Raw genomic sequence first — 15,683 nt, 5'->3', positions numbered from 1 at the left:
AATAGCCAGAAGTCATACGAAGCGGCACAATATTGGTTGAAAATTTGAGGGAAAACTCACACAGATCCAATGCAGTATGTGACAGTGCATTATCGTGGTGCAAAAACCAAGAGTTGTCCACCCTCATATTTTATGCTCTTTCTGTCTTAATACAGAGTATAATATTTTTGTTAATCTAACGGCTGTATATATCACCTAAAACTAAGCGAAATAGATGTAGGGTTATAAGTATATAAAACCCGGGTGACTGTCTGTTAGTCCGTCCGTCCGTGCAAGCTGTAACTTAGTATAAAATTGAGATGTCTTGATGGTATGTGGGTACCGTAGTACAAAAACAATTACGAGTTCGTAGATTCACGTAATCGGAAATCCTATAAAGTGCCATAACTAAGTAGTAACTTAAGCTATAGAACTCTAATTTGGCACAGAAGATCGCAGTAGCAAGGGAAATTATTAAAAAGGCCCCGCTCTCTAATAAGTTTAATGCACATATCTTCTAAACCACTTAATCTACAACAACTAAATTTGCCTAGCGCAAGTATTATGAGTACAGTGTAAAATGTTGAAAGGGCACTAAATACGCCAAAAATATTAAATTTTACCCCCGAGATGGCGTGGGACGGCTCTATGACATTTTTGTCGCTTATGTGAAAATTGGACCATAAGCGTTGCTTGGCACTTTTTGGTGAAATCACATATCTAGCACGCGACATTTTTCGAAAGTGGGCGAAATCGGACCACAACCACGCCTATATCCCATATACCACAACTTTAAATTTAATTTGATTTTTTCATTTTCAAGTACACAAATCAAACAGGAATTAATATAACGAGATAAAACATTGCACGAGTAATGCCTGTAGGTATCGAATATCAGTATCTATAGTTGACTTTCGCCCGAAAATTCATAAATTCAGATATATTTTCCTAATAATATCTCTGTGTATCAAAAATTGTGTTAGATAGATAGATTGGTTATTAATGAGGTAATACACCGCGACCTAGGGTATATTGTGCCCTCTCCTATATCACATGTCTTCACAAAGTTCCAGCAGTCTGAATAGTTCCAGGAGTTTGCCGGGCGCTACTGAGGTGACGTGATCCCTGTCAATGTATATGGAACCCAGGGCCTTAAGCCTTCTTCTGCAAATTGCTGCACAATCCAGATTTAGGTGTGCTGGTGTTTCCTGTTCCAGGTCGCAGAACCGGCAGTTAGCGCAGGAGACTTATGCCGATGTTACGATTCCCACGACAGCCGGTTTTACGCACCGGAATTGACTCGGTTTTCATCCGACCAAGAGCTGTTCTTTCGGCGATCTAACCCCGTTTGACCTCTACGGTCCCCAGGAGCCCAACCAGGCAACATAGCTCCCCTTCTGACTTAGCTAATTGGGTCGGCTTCACAGAATTTACTGAGAGCACCTTCAACGCTCTACCTATTCCTTTGGACGTATGCGTTGGCGAACGTCAATTCCACAAGGTGATCGCAGCAGCTACCGCTCGCTTCATCCCGGCTGGAAGAATAGCGGAAATCCGCCCCAACTTCCCAGTCGAAGCAGCCGTTTTAGCTAATGAGCGCGACACCTCACGCCATGCCGATCCCGGGGATCCCCGAATAAGGGATCTCAATTTGGAGATTCGGCGTATGGTAAACCAACATAAGCGGACGAAATGGATGGAGCACCTGAAGTCCTGTAACTTCTCCACCGGTGGGAGTAAGCTTTGGGCTACTGTCAAAGCTTTGTCTAACTCGAAGAGACATGACGACCGAGTTGAAGTTCAAATCAATGGTCATGCCTCTTCGGACCCGAAGAAGTGCGCGAGCTATTTTAGCCGGCAGTTCACACTGCACCCTTCGGTAGACAAAGCTAAACGATGTGTTAACCGACGGCTGCGCAAAATGCCAAACGACGGCGCGCCACTTACTCTCACCGATAAGGAGGTTCAGGGTGTCACCAACAGAGCAAAATCATCCAAATCCATTGGCCCTGATGGAATCAACAAGCTAATGCTAAAGCATCTAGGCTCGGCGGGAGTAGGATATCTCACCAAGGTCCTCAATCTGTCGCTGACCACTCTTGAAATACCCGATGTGTGGAAAGTCGGAAGAGTGGTCCCACTACTGAAACCTGGGAAACCCGCCAACAAAGGGAAATCTCATCGACCGATAACTCTCCTCTCCCCAGTAGTGAAGACACTGAGGCCCTGCTACTCCCGACCTTCACTCACCACCTGAGCCTAGCCAGCCACCAGATAGTTCGTGGCCTCAACCAGAAACCACCCTGCGAAAGAACGATCCTCGTAGCTTTGGACCTGTCAAAAGCTTTTCACATAGTCAATCACACAACGCTACTGCAGGACATCGAAACAGCTACGCTCCCTCCAGGGCTAAAGAGGTGGACCATGAACTATCTGAGTGGTCGCCAGTCATCCGTACTATTTCGAGGTAAAACATCTAAACTGAGAAGAATTAAACAGGGGGTTCCGCAGGGTGGTGTCCTCTCCCCACTACTGTTTATTTTCTACATCTCGAAACTCCCGCAACCACCAGAGGGAGTTTCCATAACCACGTACGCTGATGACTGCACGATATTGGCGTCGGGCAATGGAATCGATGGCATGTGTTCGAAGGTAAACAGCTACCTCTCCGACCTTTCTCGTTTCCTCACTGCACGGAACCAAACACTTTCCCCCACCAAATCCACAGCGATCATATTTACGAACTGGACAAAGGAGTATAGACTTGAGCTTAATATTGCAGTCCATGGCTTCAAAACTAGGACTGTCAATAATCCTAAGATTTGAGGTGTAACTTTTGATAGTCCATGCTCCTTCACTCCCCATACGACCGCGATTATCGCCAAGGTACAAAGCCGCAACAAAATCCTCAAGTCGCCAGCCGGCAGCACATGGGGAAAAGACAAAGAAACGTTGTTGGCAACATACAAGGAAGTCGGCCGGCCGGTCCTCAATTACGCAGCTCCCATATGGTCGCCTGGATGCAGTGGCACGCAGATGACACTGCACTCCGGACCACTACAGGATGTCCTTTGATGTCTCCCATTGAACACCTCCACAGTGAGACGCTTATGCTCCCAGTTAAGGAGCATAATGAACTCCTCTCCAAGCAGTTCCTGCTGGGATGCTTTCGCAGAAATCACCCTTGCAGCCATCTGCTTGGAGCGGAACCGCCTCCTAGGAGCATCAAAAGGTCAGTCCTGGATTACGTCGACGACGTCGTACAGTACGCCGACCGGACTTTGGACGCAACTAATTTTCGACAGATACTGACCGCCATTCACAGCGGAGCCATCAACACCTTCACCGACTCCCCTCCCGTGAATGGCGTTCTTGGAGTCAAACCACCACCCATCGCAGACGAAGAGCTCCAGCTGCCGCGAGAAACGCGTGTGACCCTTGCGCAACTTTGTTCTGGACACTGTAGCAGGTTAAACTCCTACTTATCCAGAATAGACCCTGACATACCCAATGTATGTCCTGCATGCAACGAGTCTCCATGACACTGACCACTTCTTTGCATGCCCTACAAACCCTACCCATCTAACATCTTCCTCCCTTTGGTCCGACCCCGTCGAAACAGCACGTTTCTTGGGCCTACCGTTAGATGACATCGACGACAACACAAATGACATTTACCATCCCAACGGGGATTGAATTTCCGTTAAAACAACAACAACGTGCCCATGTTGGACAAGTGCTTCCTGAGCTTACAGTGCCCTGTGTAGATTGCGATGAGGAGGCGGAATTTGTCACGGCGGAGGTTAATTAGTTCTTTGAACCTGGAGAGGTTGTATCGCCTAGAAGCAGCTTGGCATGGCGCATACCTGCTGCCAGTGCTGTTTTCTCTCCGTTATCTCTTCTGTGCGGAGCCGCTCCGTGAAAGTATGGGATCCCACCGCGATGCATGGTCCTGGTCCCATCATCCCTCTGATGTTACGGCAGAAAAACTCTGAAACTTGAAGAGTAATTAATCACATGTTGCTAGCGATTAATAATAAGTTCATTTAATTTATATGAGTTATACTGTGCAATTTGGCATCAGCATTATCCAGGTACACGCTGCCCTATCTGGCATCACCATGATCAGGTGACTCATTTTCGTTTCGGCATTTCTTGTTTGGGTCAGAACATTGTGCAGTATACAAAAACAACTAGAGGCACAATTATCAGGTGATGCGTTTTAGCTTGGCACATCAAAAAAAATATTCAAATGTAACTAAGGAATGTTTAATAAAGGAAATCTGATGTACTCAAATGGTTTAAATTTGATTTGATTTGCAAATTTTTCTTATTTTTTATCTTATCTTGTAGAACCTAATAAGACAAGACAATACAACGGATTCGATTTTTTGAAACCTGTAAAGCCATGTAACCCCTTAACCGAGTTTTATGAAATTTCGAAAATAATTTTTTTTCACTCTGTTCGAGATAAGAATCAGAGTAGAGCCGGATTTATGACCAACAAAAAATTATATTTTTTAGAATAAACAATTGAATTTTACAAAAAAAATTCAATTTGCCGTAAAAGTTCGAAAATTCTAGAAATTAATCAGAAGTTAACTTTAACCTTGAATAACTTTTAAAGGAGTGAGTATATCGAAAAATTGTCCGGACTTATTTTGTAGAGCATTTAATTCCGTACAAGAATATGACTTTTTTATTCCTTCAAACGAGAAAGTTCCAGAGAAAAAAAATATTCGTAATAAGTTGCAAAATCCCATGTAATTTCAATGGGAAATGTATCGTGTTTGGGGCAAGGTTTATTATGAAAATTAAGGGCTTTTTATGGTCTGATTTTTTTTTTTAGATGAAAAACTAAAAGTTTAGGGGGCGTCTCGTCAAAAATAATCAATTTGGTAAATAACGGACACACTAAAGTGCAGTGAAGGAGGATTGACCATCAAAGGTTACACCTAAAATCTTAGGGTTATTGACAGTCGGAATTTTCACGCCATCGACTGCAATATTAAGTTCAAGTCTACAGTGTGAGGTTCCGTGCAGTGAGGAAACGAGAAAGGTCGGAGAGGTAGTTGTTTACCTTCGAACAGATGTTAAGTGCTGTGGTGGTTCTGTGCACTTTTCGGAATTCATGCTAGTGGCTGGCTAGGCTCAGGTGGTGAGCGAAAGTCGGCAGTAGCAAGGCCTCAAGTGTCTTCACTACTCAGGAGAGGAGAGTTATCGGACGAAAAGATTCCTCTTTGTTGGCGGGTTTCCCAGGTTTCAGTAGTGGGACCACTCTTCCTACTTTCCACACATCGGGTATTCGAAGAGTGGTCAGCGACAGGTTGAGGACCTTGGTGAGATAACTTACTCCCGTCGAGCCTAGATGCTTTAGCATTAGCATGTTAATTCCATCAGGGCCAATGGATTTAGAGGATTTTGCTTTGTTGATGACACTCTGAACCTCCTCATCGGTGAAAGTAAGTGGCGCACAGTCGTTTGGCATTTCGGCACTTCTTCGGGTCCGAGGAGGCATGACCATTGAATTGAACTTCAACTCTGTCGTCATGTCTCCTCGAATAAGACAAAGCTTTGACAGTAGCCCAAAGCATACTCACACCTTTGGAGAGGTTACAGGACTTCAGGTGCTCTATCCATTTCGTCCGCGGATTTCCGCTATTCTTCCAGCCGGAATGAAGCGAGCGGTAGCTGATGCGATTACCTTGCGCAATCGACGTTCGCCAACGGATACGTCCGTAGGAATAGGTAGAGCGTTGAAGGTGCTTTCAGTAAATTCTCTGAAGCCGACCCAGTTAGCTTTATTAAAGCTAATGAAGGTACGGTTGTCCACAGAAACGAAATCAGGAGGTTTCTCGATCGAGATAATTATGCTCAGATGGTCTGATGCGAGAGTTAGCATAAGTCGAGCTATTGCAGGTGCCCATAACTCTGGTGGGGGCTTCGTCATTCATGTCGAATCGTCTATCTGTTCCGCCAGCTCCATCCCCCAGCGATCATTTGACAGGCAGGAAAGCCAAAGATCGTGGTGCGCGTTAAAGTCGCCTAGTACCAAACGGTTTTCACTACGAAGTAGCGCACCTATATTCGTTTAATATCCTGTAGGGCAACATGTAACTGGGGGGATGTACATATATATTAAATATTTCGGGTTGCTGCCCCTGCTCCTAATCAGAGACCGATTCTCTGCTGCCTCTGGTGTCATGCCGTCCCGCAGGTATCTCAAGTACCACTTGAGAGTGGCATCACGCATGCCCGCTCTACGTGGGTCGTCACGACCTCTTGTGCTTCCTGCTTCTGGGGTGCGTGGAATGTTCTCTGTCTTCTCCTTTTCCGTTCGCCACTATTTTGAGGGGTTGTGGGGGCGGGGTTCGCACGACTTGCAATGGTCGCGGTGGACGCACTGCGCTGAGTGCCGCTGCAAAAGGGCACTTCGCCGTCGTCGCGCGAGTTAATATTTTAACCTTTAACCACAACCTTATGTTTCAGTAAACATTAAAGAAAAATCATCAAAACAACTTTATCTTAGAACAATAGAAGCGCACTATCAGTACAACAAACAATAACAACCCAAATAGTTATTTACTAGTAAACAACCAGGGGTCGAATGTTTACATCCGTGAACGTATCACTCGTCACGTAAAAGTCTGTATTTAGTATTATGACATACGTGATCGTAACGCTTCTATCGTAATCTGGCATGATGACAAACGTCAACGAGTATATAATCGTATCCGTTCGTTCGAATCGTCATTCGAACACAAATTACCAATCGTAATAGACAAATTTATGGAAATGTGAGCAAATTTTTTTAAATTTTATGTTTTTTATAATTTTTAGTAATAAAGAACACAAATAAGAAACCAATGAATGGAATATCTCATTAAAAATTAAAAAAAAAAAAATTATTTATATGAACAAAATTTTTGTATTTTAGTTGACATTAAAAATAAAATTATTTACAAGGTAAAGGACATATACATATTTGAATTAAATATATTAGAGTATACATTATTTGGTCTCTTATCGTTTGGCCGATTGCGGTGAGGCGGTTCGCTACCCGGTGCCCATTTTTTGTGTGTGATAAGATTCGCAATTTTGAGGGTCGTAAATTTTATGCAGATTTTATGTAATGTCTCACAAACGTTAGTAAATCTTCCACTTTTGTGGGGTGATACCTTTTTCTCTTGCCATATCCTAAAATTCTCCACCGTCTTTTTAGATTCAAATGCTTTGTTCAACAATAATCTACAAAGAAAATTTGTTAATGAGGATTCATAATTTGTTTTTTTGTTTTTATACCTACGCTATTGCTACGATCTCTTAGCTATCTCCGCACTATTTTTTTATCCCCATCACTTTCACTTGAGCTCAAACAAAAAAAACAAATTTGGATATTTAATTAGCTTTTTTTAGTTTATTAGTCAGTACAAGTCAGAAGGGGAGCTATGTTGCCTAATTGAGCTCCTGGGGACCGTGGAGGTCCTCTGTTGGCCACTCGGATTGAGTGGCGGCGCGGCGCGCGAACTATGTGCGGATTGCACAGCCGTAGGGGCTTGTATGGCAGTATTGCGCAGGCAACATGGGGCCACGTAACGCGTGGTCCACTCCCTATGAGTCTTAAGGCCTGAGCAGGTCTTAAGATGGCTCCATCCATTGCATCTATTACACCTTACCGAGGTGGAGTTTGGATGGAGCCGTTTTGCGCATACGCAACAGAAAAATTCCTCCGGGCCCGGGTTGGACTGCTGCAAGGCATTGCTCCAGTGACGACAAACACAAATTAACACTTACCGATCTAAACTGGGTTAGCGCGCCGAAAAAACAGCCCTTGGTCGGATGAAATCCGAGTCAATTCCGGTGCGTAGAACCGGCTGTCTTGGGAATTGTGGTCACTTTATCATTATCGACTGCCGAGTAACAAGTTACCACTTGTAACACTTGTACAGTTTATGTGTAATATATTCAATATTGAAGTACATGTGTATACGGTGAAATATACAAATAAAGGATCAGTCAGAACCAATCTCATTGGCTGACTTAAAGTTATATATTTATTGTATTCCTAACGAGTAAATAAATTAACTCGCGCGTGCTCATCGAAGAGTGCACGTTCTTCCGGAAAAAGAGCGCCCAGGAAGCTGAGCTTGCGTCTAGCCCCTGGGCCGCTCTTACCTGCGGTACTCGTGCTGCTGCAGCTATTTGCTGTTGTTGTCGCTACCATTCGCAAGGGCAAATTGTGTTAATCGAGTAAATACTTCCCTGAGCCCCCATTTACCTAATGTCAAGATTTATGATCTTTCAAAATGATTTTCACTCATCCCTCCGATATATCAACCGTTCCAGTAAGATCTCTGACTGATAATAGTCGATTCTCAAGCACCAATTCCTTTATATTAGTGACGTGTTGATCCTCAGATGGTTGTTCTTGTTGTTGTAACGGTACCTAGCGCCGTTATGAGGGTAAGGATTAGATAAGTTGGCATCGCCGTCTTCCAACGGTAGGCCCAGGAAAGGAAACGTGTTGTTTCGATAGGGTTGGACTAAAGGGAGAGGGGTGTCGGATGTGTGAGGTCAGGAGGGCATGCAAAGAGATGACTAATGAGACTCATTGCTCGGTGGACATATATTTGAAATGTCAGGGTCTATTATGGATATGTAGAAGTTTAATGGAGGGAGTTATATTTAGAAGTTCACGCATGGGAGGAAAATTCTCTGATAGCTATTCACTTGGGAGTGGCCAGAAAGGATTCTTTTATATATGGCTCAAGCAGCTCATGACAAGTGTCCTCTGGGTAGCCTAAGAACATCCGTTTGAAGGCGAAAAATACCCTACCTAAGGTTGTGCGCTGGATTTAAGACCCGCCACGTAAAAAAATAACCCCAATGAAGACTAGAAATCAGCCTCGGATGAGAGACCCCACCCTTTTGATGACGACCATGACAAACAAAATTAGCACTGTGAATTGAGGGCATGCACCTGGAATGTCCGGTCCCTTAATTGGGAAGGTGCCGCTGCCCAGCTGGTTGATGTCCTCGTTAGAGTGAAGGCTCCAAGTAGGTCCTTGTCGCATTTACTACAGTGGTCATATATAGGAGCGCAAGTTTGGTGGTGGGAGAGAAACTCCGTCGCCGAGTACTATCATTCACGCTGGCGAATGAATGTCCAGCTAAAGCGAGGTTCTTCAACATATCGCTGATTTGCGCCCACGCCCCGACGGAAGAGAAAGACGATGTGACCAAAAATGGGTTGAGGCTGATCGACTTCGCCGGGGCCCGAAATATGGTTATCTGTAGTACTAGATTCCAGCATAAAGAGACTCATCAAGCCACCTGGCTATCTCCGGATCAAAAAACCACCAACCAGATCGATCATGCTGTGATAGACGGAAGACACATCTCCAGTGGTTTAGATGTGCGTACGCTCCGAGGTCCTAACATCGACTCGGACCACTATCTTGTTGCAGCCAAGATTCGCACCCGCCTCTGTGCAGCAAAAAACGCACGCCAACAAACACAAGAAAGGTTCGACGTCGAGAAGCTGCAATCACAACAGATAGCCGAACGATTCTCTACTCGACTTGCACTCCTGCTCTCTGAGAGCACTCGTCAGCAACTCGGTATAAGGGAACTGTGGGACAGCATTTCAAACTCCTTACGTACAGCTGCAACCGAAACCATTGGTTGGAAAATGCAAAAGAACAACTGCCGTGTTGCAGCGGAGAGAAAACAGGTTGCCTACCTCGCAACGTTACGATCGACCGTATTACGTGCGGAATGGAATAGATACCGAGAGTTGAAGAGGGAAACGAGACGCATTTGCACACAGCAAAAGAATAGAGGCCGAAATGTGTGAGTATGAAGAGCTTGAAAAGTGGCCGACAGGGGTAATGCTCGAAAATTCTAACAAAAAATGCGGCGGCTAACTGAAGGTTTCGAGCCCGGAGCAGAACCCCCAAAGGTGATCTAGTGACCGATAGATAGATAGATAAATTATTGAGGAATGCACCGTGACCTTAGGTCTATTGTGCCCTCTCCTAATTCACAGGGACTCACTAAGCCGTAGTACATTGATGAAGTCCAATAACCTACTGGGTGCTAGTGAGGCGATATGATCCCTATTTGGAAACATGGATCCAAGAGCCTTTAACCTGCGTCTACAGACTGCTGCGCAGTTGGCTAGCAGGTGTTCCGGTGTTTCAGGCTCCCTGTCGCAAAACCGGCAGTTGGCGCAAGCTGATAGACCCATGTTAAATAAATGTCTGTTCAGTTTGCAGTGGCCGGTGTAGGATGCGACCAGTAGCCTGAGTTTATTCTTTGGGAGGTTAATTATTGATTTAAACCTATTCCGGTTGTACCCTCCAATTAGCAACTTAGCATGTCGCATACCATGCGCTCGTTGCCAATTCCTTTCTCTGTTCACTCTTTCTTCCTTACGGAGCAGCTGCTTTACGGTATGGGAGCTGACGCCGGTGATAGCTCGGGCCCTACCATATTGGTTGATGCTGCAGAGCGGGCGAGCTCATCAGCCAGTTCGTTGCCGTCTATTCCTCTATGACCAGGCACCCAAATTACGTGCACCTAGTTTCGTTCAGCTAGGCTATTCAGCCGTTCTCTACACTCCTGCACTAGTAGCGATTTGATCTCGAAGGAGGAGATTGCTTTTAGTGCCGCTTGACTATCGCTGAGTACGGTTATTTGCTCATTGCGGTAGTTGCGATGGAGTTTTATCTCTATACACCGACTTATGGCAAAGACCTCTGCCTGAAAAATGCTCGGAAAGCCACCCATCGGTATGGAGAGTTTGGTGCGTGGACCCGCGATCCCTGCCCCAATTCCCTCCGACGTTTTCGAGCCGTCGGTGTACCACTTCAACGTACTTTTCCTCAGCGTTAGCTCAAGAGCGGAGTCGTTCCACTCATTCTTATTGCCGAGGGTAACCTTGAACTTCTTCGTGAAGTTAACTGTTTTGGTAATGCTGTCCTTCGGGAGGAGGGCTATTGGAATATTACCACTTATCACCTCCATCCTCTGGGACGAGATTACCTTACCTTTGCCACACCCCTCTGCTGTCATTTGCAGAAGTGAGTGCTTGCCTACTTGACCGATCACCAAATGAAGAGGTGTGAGTTCCATCAGGACCTCCAAAGCTGTCGTAGGGCAAGTACGCATTGCGCCCGTCATGCAGACACAAGCTAGTCGCTGTAGCTTGATAGTTGGGTTCCTACGGAAGCTTGCGACGCTATTGAGGCCCAGGACACCGCCCCATACGTGATTATCGGTCTCACAATCATGGTGTACAACCACCTTACGATCCTTGGCTTACAGCCCCAGGATTTACCCGCCAGCCGATTGCACACCATTAATGCCTTTGTTGCTTTTACCAGCATCTGGTTCACATGCTGCTTCCACCCCAAGGGTGAATCCAGTGTAAGACCAAGATATTTGACCCTGCTAGTCATCTCGACCTCTCTACCACCAAGTGTGAGATTCCTGAGACCCTACCTGCGTCTCGTAAACGGAATTACGGTCGTCTTTAAGGGGTTGATACTTAATTTAACTCCACTACACCACTTCTTTGCCAGGTTTAGACCTCTTTGTATCAGGTCGCAGAGAGTGTCCTCAAATTTACCTCTGGCTATGATTACAATGTCGTCCGCATACCCTTGGCAGTGGATTCCATTGTCCGTTAGCAGTGCTAACAGGTCGTCCACGACTAGGCTCCATAGTAGTGGTGATATTACACCACTCTGTGGGCAGCCCTTTGTTGTGCCAAGACGAATCCTTGTACCTTCTACTGTGGTCTCAGCGATTCTGGTGCGCAGTACGGCCTCTATCCATCTACGCACCGGTGCTGCCACATTCCTTCTCTCCAGTGCCCTGGCTATACTCCTGTGAGATGTGTTGTCAAAAGCACCTTCGATGTCCAGGAAGGCGCATAGCATCACTTCCCCATTCTCTAGTGAACTCTCTATTTCCGAAGTTAGCTGGTACAGAGCCGTATTGGTCGATCTTCCCGCTCTGTATGCATGCTGAGCAGCATTCAGGGGTGCAATCTTCAGCGTCTTCGATCTTATCTCATATCTATGATCTTTTCCATAGTTTTTAGTTGGAAGGAAGTTAGACTAATTGCCCTGAAAGATTTGGCCAGCGAATAGTCCTTCCTTCCAACTTTGGGTATAAAGATCACCTCAGCCGTCCTCCATGACTCAGGGATATACGCCATTGCGAGGCTCTCCCTCAGCAGCCGAACCAGGCGTGGCAGCAGAATCTGCTCACCCTGTTGTAAAAGCGCTGGGAAGATACCATCCACTCCCGGAGACTTAAACTTCTCGAACGAGGCCAATGCCCACTTGATCGAGTCCGCGGTGAATATTTGTTTCGCGATTGCCCAGTCGGAGCGGGATGGCCTGTGTTCAATTACGGGTAGACATTGGTCTTCCGGAATAGTCTACGGGAAGAGAGCGCGCAGAAGCTCTGTGGCTCTGTCTTCCGCGCTGGTCGTAAAAGTCCCGTCGCTCCTTTTAATTGCCAGCACTGTGTCAATCTTGCCTCTGGCCAGCGCCTTGTGCAGTCGAGCTGCTTCTGGTGTGGAGTTGACATTTTCACAGAATCTCCTAAAGCTAGCTTGTTTAGCAGACCTAATCTCCTTATTACAAAGAGTGAGGTTGCTCCTATACTCTTTCCAGACCCCTGTATGTTTTGCTCCATTCTATAGATTACGTACTTTTTTCCTGAGGTCTGTAAGCTTCCTTGACCACCAGGGACAGTTGCGCCTGTCTATGGGCACTTTTAGGGGGCAACTGTGATTGTAAGCGTTAATAATGGACCCGTTCAGCGCAGATAACCTGCTCTCTATTCCCGGGCCCGTAACGCTACGGAATTGTCAGTCTGCCCCTCCCTACTAAATTCCTCACTCAGCCTCCCCCTGAAGGCGCTCCAGTTTGCCCTCCGAGGGTTGCGTCTAGGGGCAGTTGTCTTATCTCTACCTTCAGCGCGAACCTTAAGATTCTATGGTCTGACAGGGAGGGCTCCGCCGAGACCCTCCAAAGTGAGACCCAACCGCTTGCAGCCTAGTTACTGAAGGTGATGTCAAGCACTTCCCTTCTGCTTATCGTTATGAAGGTGGGTTCGCACCCCACATTCTCTATTGCTAAATTGCTACCTGCTACATATTCCAATAAAGACTCACTCCTCGAGTTGCAGTCCGTACTGCCCCACTCTACGTGGTGGGCGTTTGCGTCGCAGCCGATGATAAGGGGCAGCCTGTATCTCCTGCAGTACTCTACAAGCCTTTCCACCACTACGGGGGGGTGCTGTGGTTGCCTCCCCCGGGAAGTAGGCTGATGCCAGGACGAAGTCCTTGCCTTCATAGTCCCTGGTCTGTACCGCCAACAGATCCTGCGTCAGGAATTCTGAAATACAGAAGAAATTAATATTGCTCCTGACTACTATACAAGTTCTAGGTCGCTCGCTAGAGTGAACCCAGATTACCTTGTTGTGTTCTGTCTTGAGGCCAGCAGGATGCTCAGTTTTTCCGCTGTGAACCTGCTCGTTATGACAGACGAAGCTGCCGCCGCGTGATGCAGGTTCACCTGGGCGACTTCCATATCGACGGCCACTATAATAGTGGTTCGATGAGGAGCAAGTCCTTATCCCCGCCGTCGTTCGCGCTGCTGTCCATGAGATCTCCTAATTCATCGAGGAGTTCCTGGGTGAAGGGGAGCTCTGCTCCCGGGACAACTGGGGTGTCCGAGGTCGCGGCACGCGTGGCCTGCTCAACCCTGCTTACGCTGGGTTGTTCCGCGCACTCCTCCACCTGCATACTCTCCACCTCCGAGGCCGCCACAGTCGTGCCCTGTTTGGCATTGCCTACGCTAGGCTGAGTGACAGTCTCAGACGCCTCCTTGCTCCCGGAGGATGCAGGCTTGTAAGGCCTTATGACCACCGCGTTGTACCTGTAGAACAGGCGGAAGCTCGCTGCACGAATGTACTTATATGAATCGTCGTCCACGTACAGGTGCAGTCTCCATCCTTTGAGTTCACCTTTATCCTCGACTTTGTCACTGACAATACTCCAGGCTGAGATGGTGAGGCCCCGGTTCTGGTTCTTAACCAGACCCAGAGCAAACTGGTAGGGCTTGTCTCCACACCGGGGGCGGAACATCGTCATGCTTTGTATGACCGGTATGTCCTCCGCCCTTTTTGCACAGAGAACGGGACCCGTCCAGCCTTCCAGCTTTGGGGCAAACTCCCGCAGCCAGTCGGCGGACATCTCGTCCATGCAGTCCACCTGCATAATGCCACCTGGAAAATCAACCCCAAGGAAGGACGCCGCGTATTCATCACCCCTGAATACCTCTTCCATGAGGAGGTCCTGGAGCACGGTAAGCTGCTCCGAATCCAGCGCCTCCGCCGGGTAGTTTAGAGGCAGTACAGCCATGCGGATGCCTTTGACAGCATCCGCATATCTGCGCCGCCCCTCATCCCCTTGGAGCGGTGCTGATACCTGGCTTCCGGCTATCTCCGAGTTGCCGCCCCTCATCCTCTTGGAGCGGGGGACTCCTGCGGCGTTAACTGCCCGCTCTTCCGCCTCGCGATCTGTGCATAAGCAGCTGCACTGGCATGGCCACGGTCACTTGCCCGGCTGCCTTGCGCACGAACGGACGCAGTTGTGGCACGCTCCTTTGTAGTGGAAGCCTTGCTCCCTATACTTCTACCTTTGGTCAAGGCTTCCGCCACCTCGCGGGTCTTCCCGTCCCGGAGGTGCCGCAGGTACCACTTTAGGCTGGCCCCGCTCATGCCCTTCCTGCGAGGGTCATCGCACCCGCCGGGGTTGCCAGCTGCCGGGAGAGGGCGTTGCGGCCTTCGACGCTTGGACGCCGCTGCACGAGGGCATGTCGTCGTCATCCTCCCTGGCATGCTCCTCGAAAGGCGCCCGCTCTTCAGGCGAGAGAGCATTAAGGAAGCTGAACTTCCGCTTAGTTTCTTGACGGTGGGCTTTAATCTTTCCCGCTTGCAGCTGCGCCGTCTCCCTTGTCCTTCTCCTGGTCCGTACTCGTTGTCCGTTGTTGTCGCCTGGTCGAATCGTTGGGAGTTGCTGTTCTGTTTGTGGTTTGTGGTTTTTTTGTTGTTGTCGTTCATCTTTTTCTTACGACCCTCGGCTCAACGAGGTGAGCTGTCGCGTCTACTCCGTTTATGGGGAACTAGGAGGTCCGCCACGCCAGAGCCCTTTGGCGCGGTAAGGCCACAGTTACTCCCCAATTCGGCCCGGTGTTGGGAAGGCTCCGTTCTAATACAGCCGAATTTACCTCCTGGCTGCAAATCATCCAAGAGGGTTGCACTCCTGCTTTCTGAGAGCACTCGTCAACAACTCGGTATAAGGGAACTGTGGGACGGCATTTCAAACTCCTTACGTACAGGTGCTACCGAAACCATTGGTTTTCGGAAAATGCAAAAGAACAGCTGGTACGACGAAGAGTGCTGTGTCGCAGCGGAGAGAAAACAGACTGCCTACCTCGCAACGTTACGATCGAACACAACGCGTGCGGGATGGGATAAATATCGAGAGTTGAAGAGGGAAGCCAGACGCATTTGCAGACAGAAAAAGAAAGAGGCCGAAATGCGTGAGTATGAAGAGGTTGATAAACTGGCCGACAGGGGTAATGCTCGAAAATTGTACGAAAAGATGCGGCGGCTAACTG

At 47.5% G+C, this 15,683-nt stretch overlaps 1 protein-coding gene across 4 annotated transcripts in view; it reads left to right on the top strand.

Moving 5' to 3' along the window:
• The window catches only part of LOC120779424 (phosphatidylinositol 5-phosphate 4-kinase type-2 alpha), a 49,228-nt gene that overhangs the window by 20,806 nt on the left and 12,739 nt on the right, over positions 1 to 15,683 (top strand). The gene's annotated exons all lie outside the window — the stretch shown is intronic.

The sequence above is a fragment of the Bactrocera tryoni genome, unplaced genomic scaffold, assembly GCF_016617805.1.
Source record: "Bactrocera tryoni isolate S06 unplaced genomic scaffold, CSIRO_BtryS06_freeze2 scaffold_11, whole genome shotgun sequence".
Taxonomy (NCBI): Eukaryota; Metazoa; Arthropoda; class Insecta; order Diptera; family Tephritidae; genus Bactrocera; species Bactrocera tryoni.
Note: the sequence above shows the minus strand (reverse complement) of the source record. Positions and strands in the feature narration are given on the sequence as shown.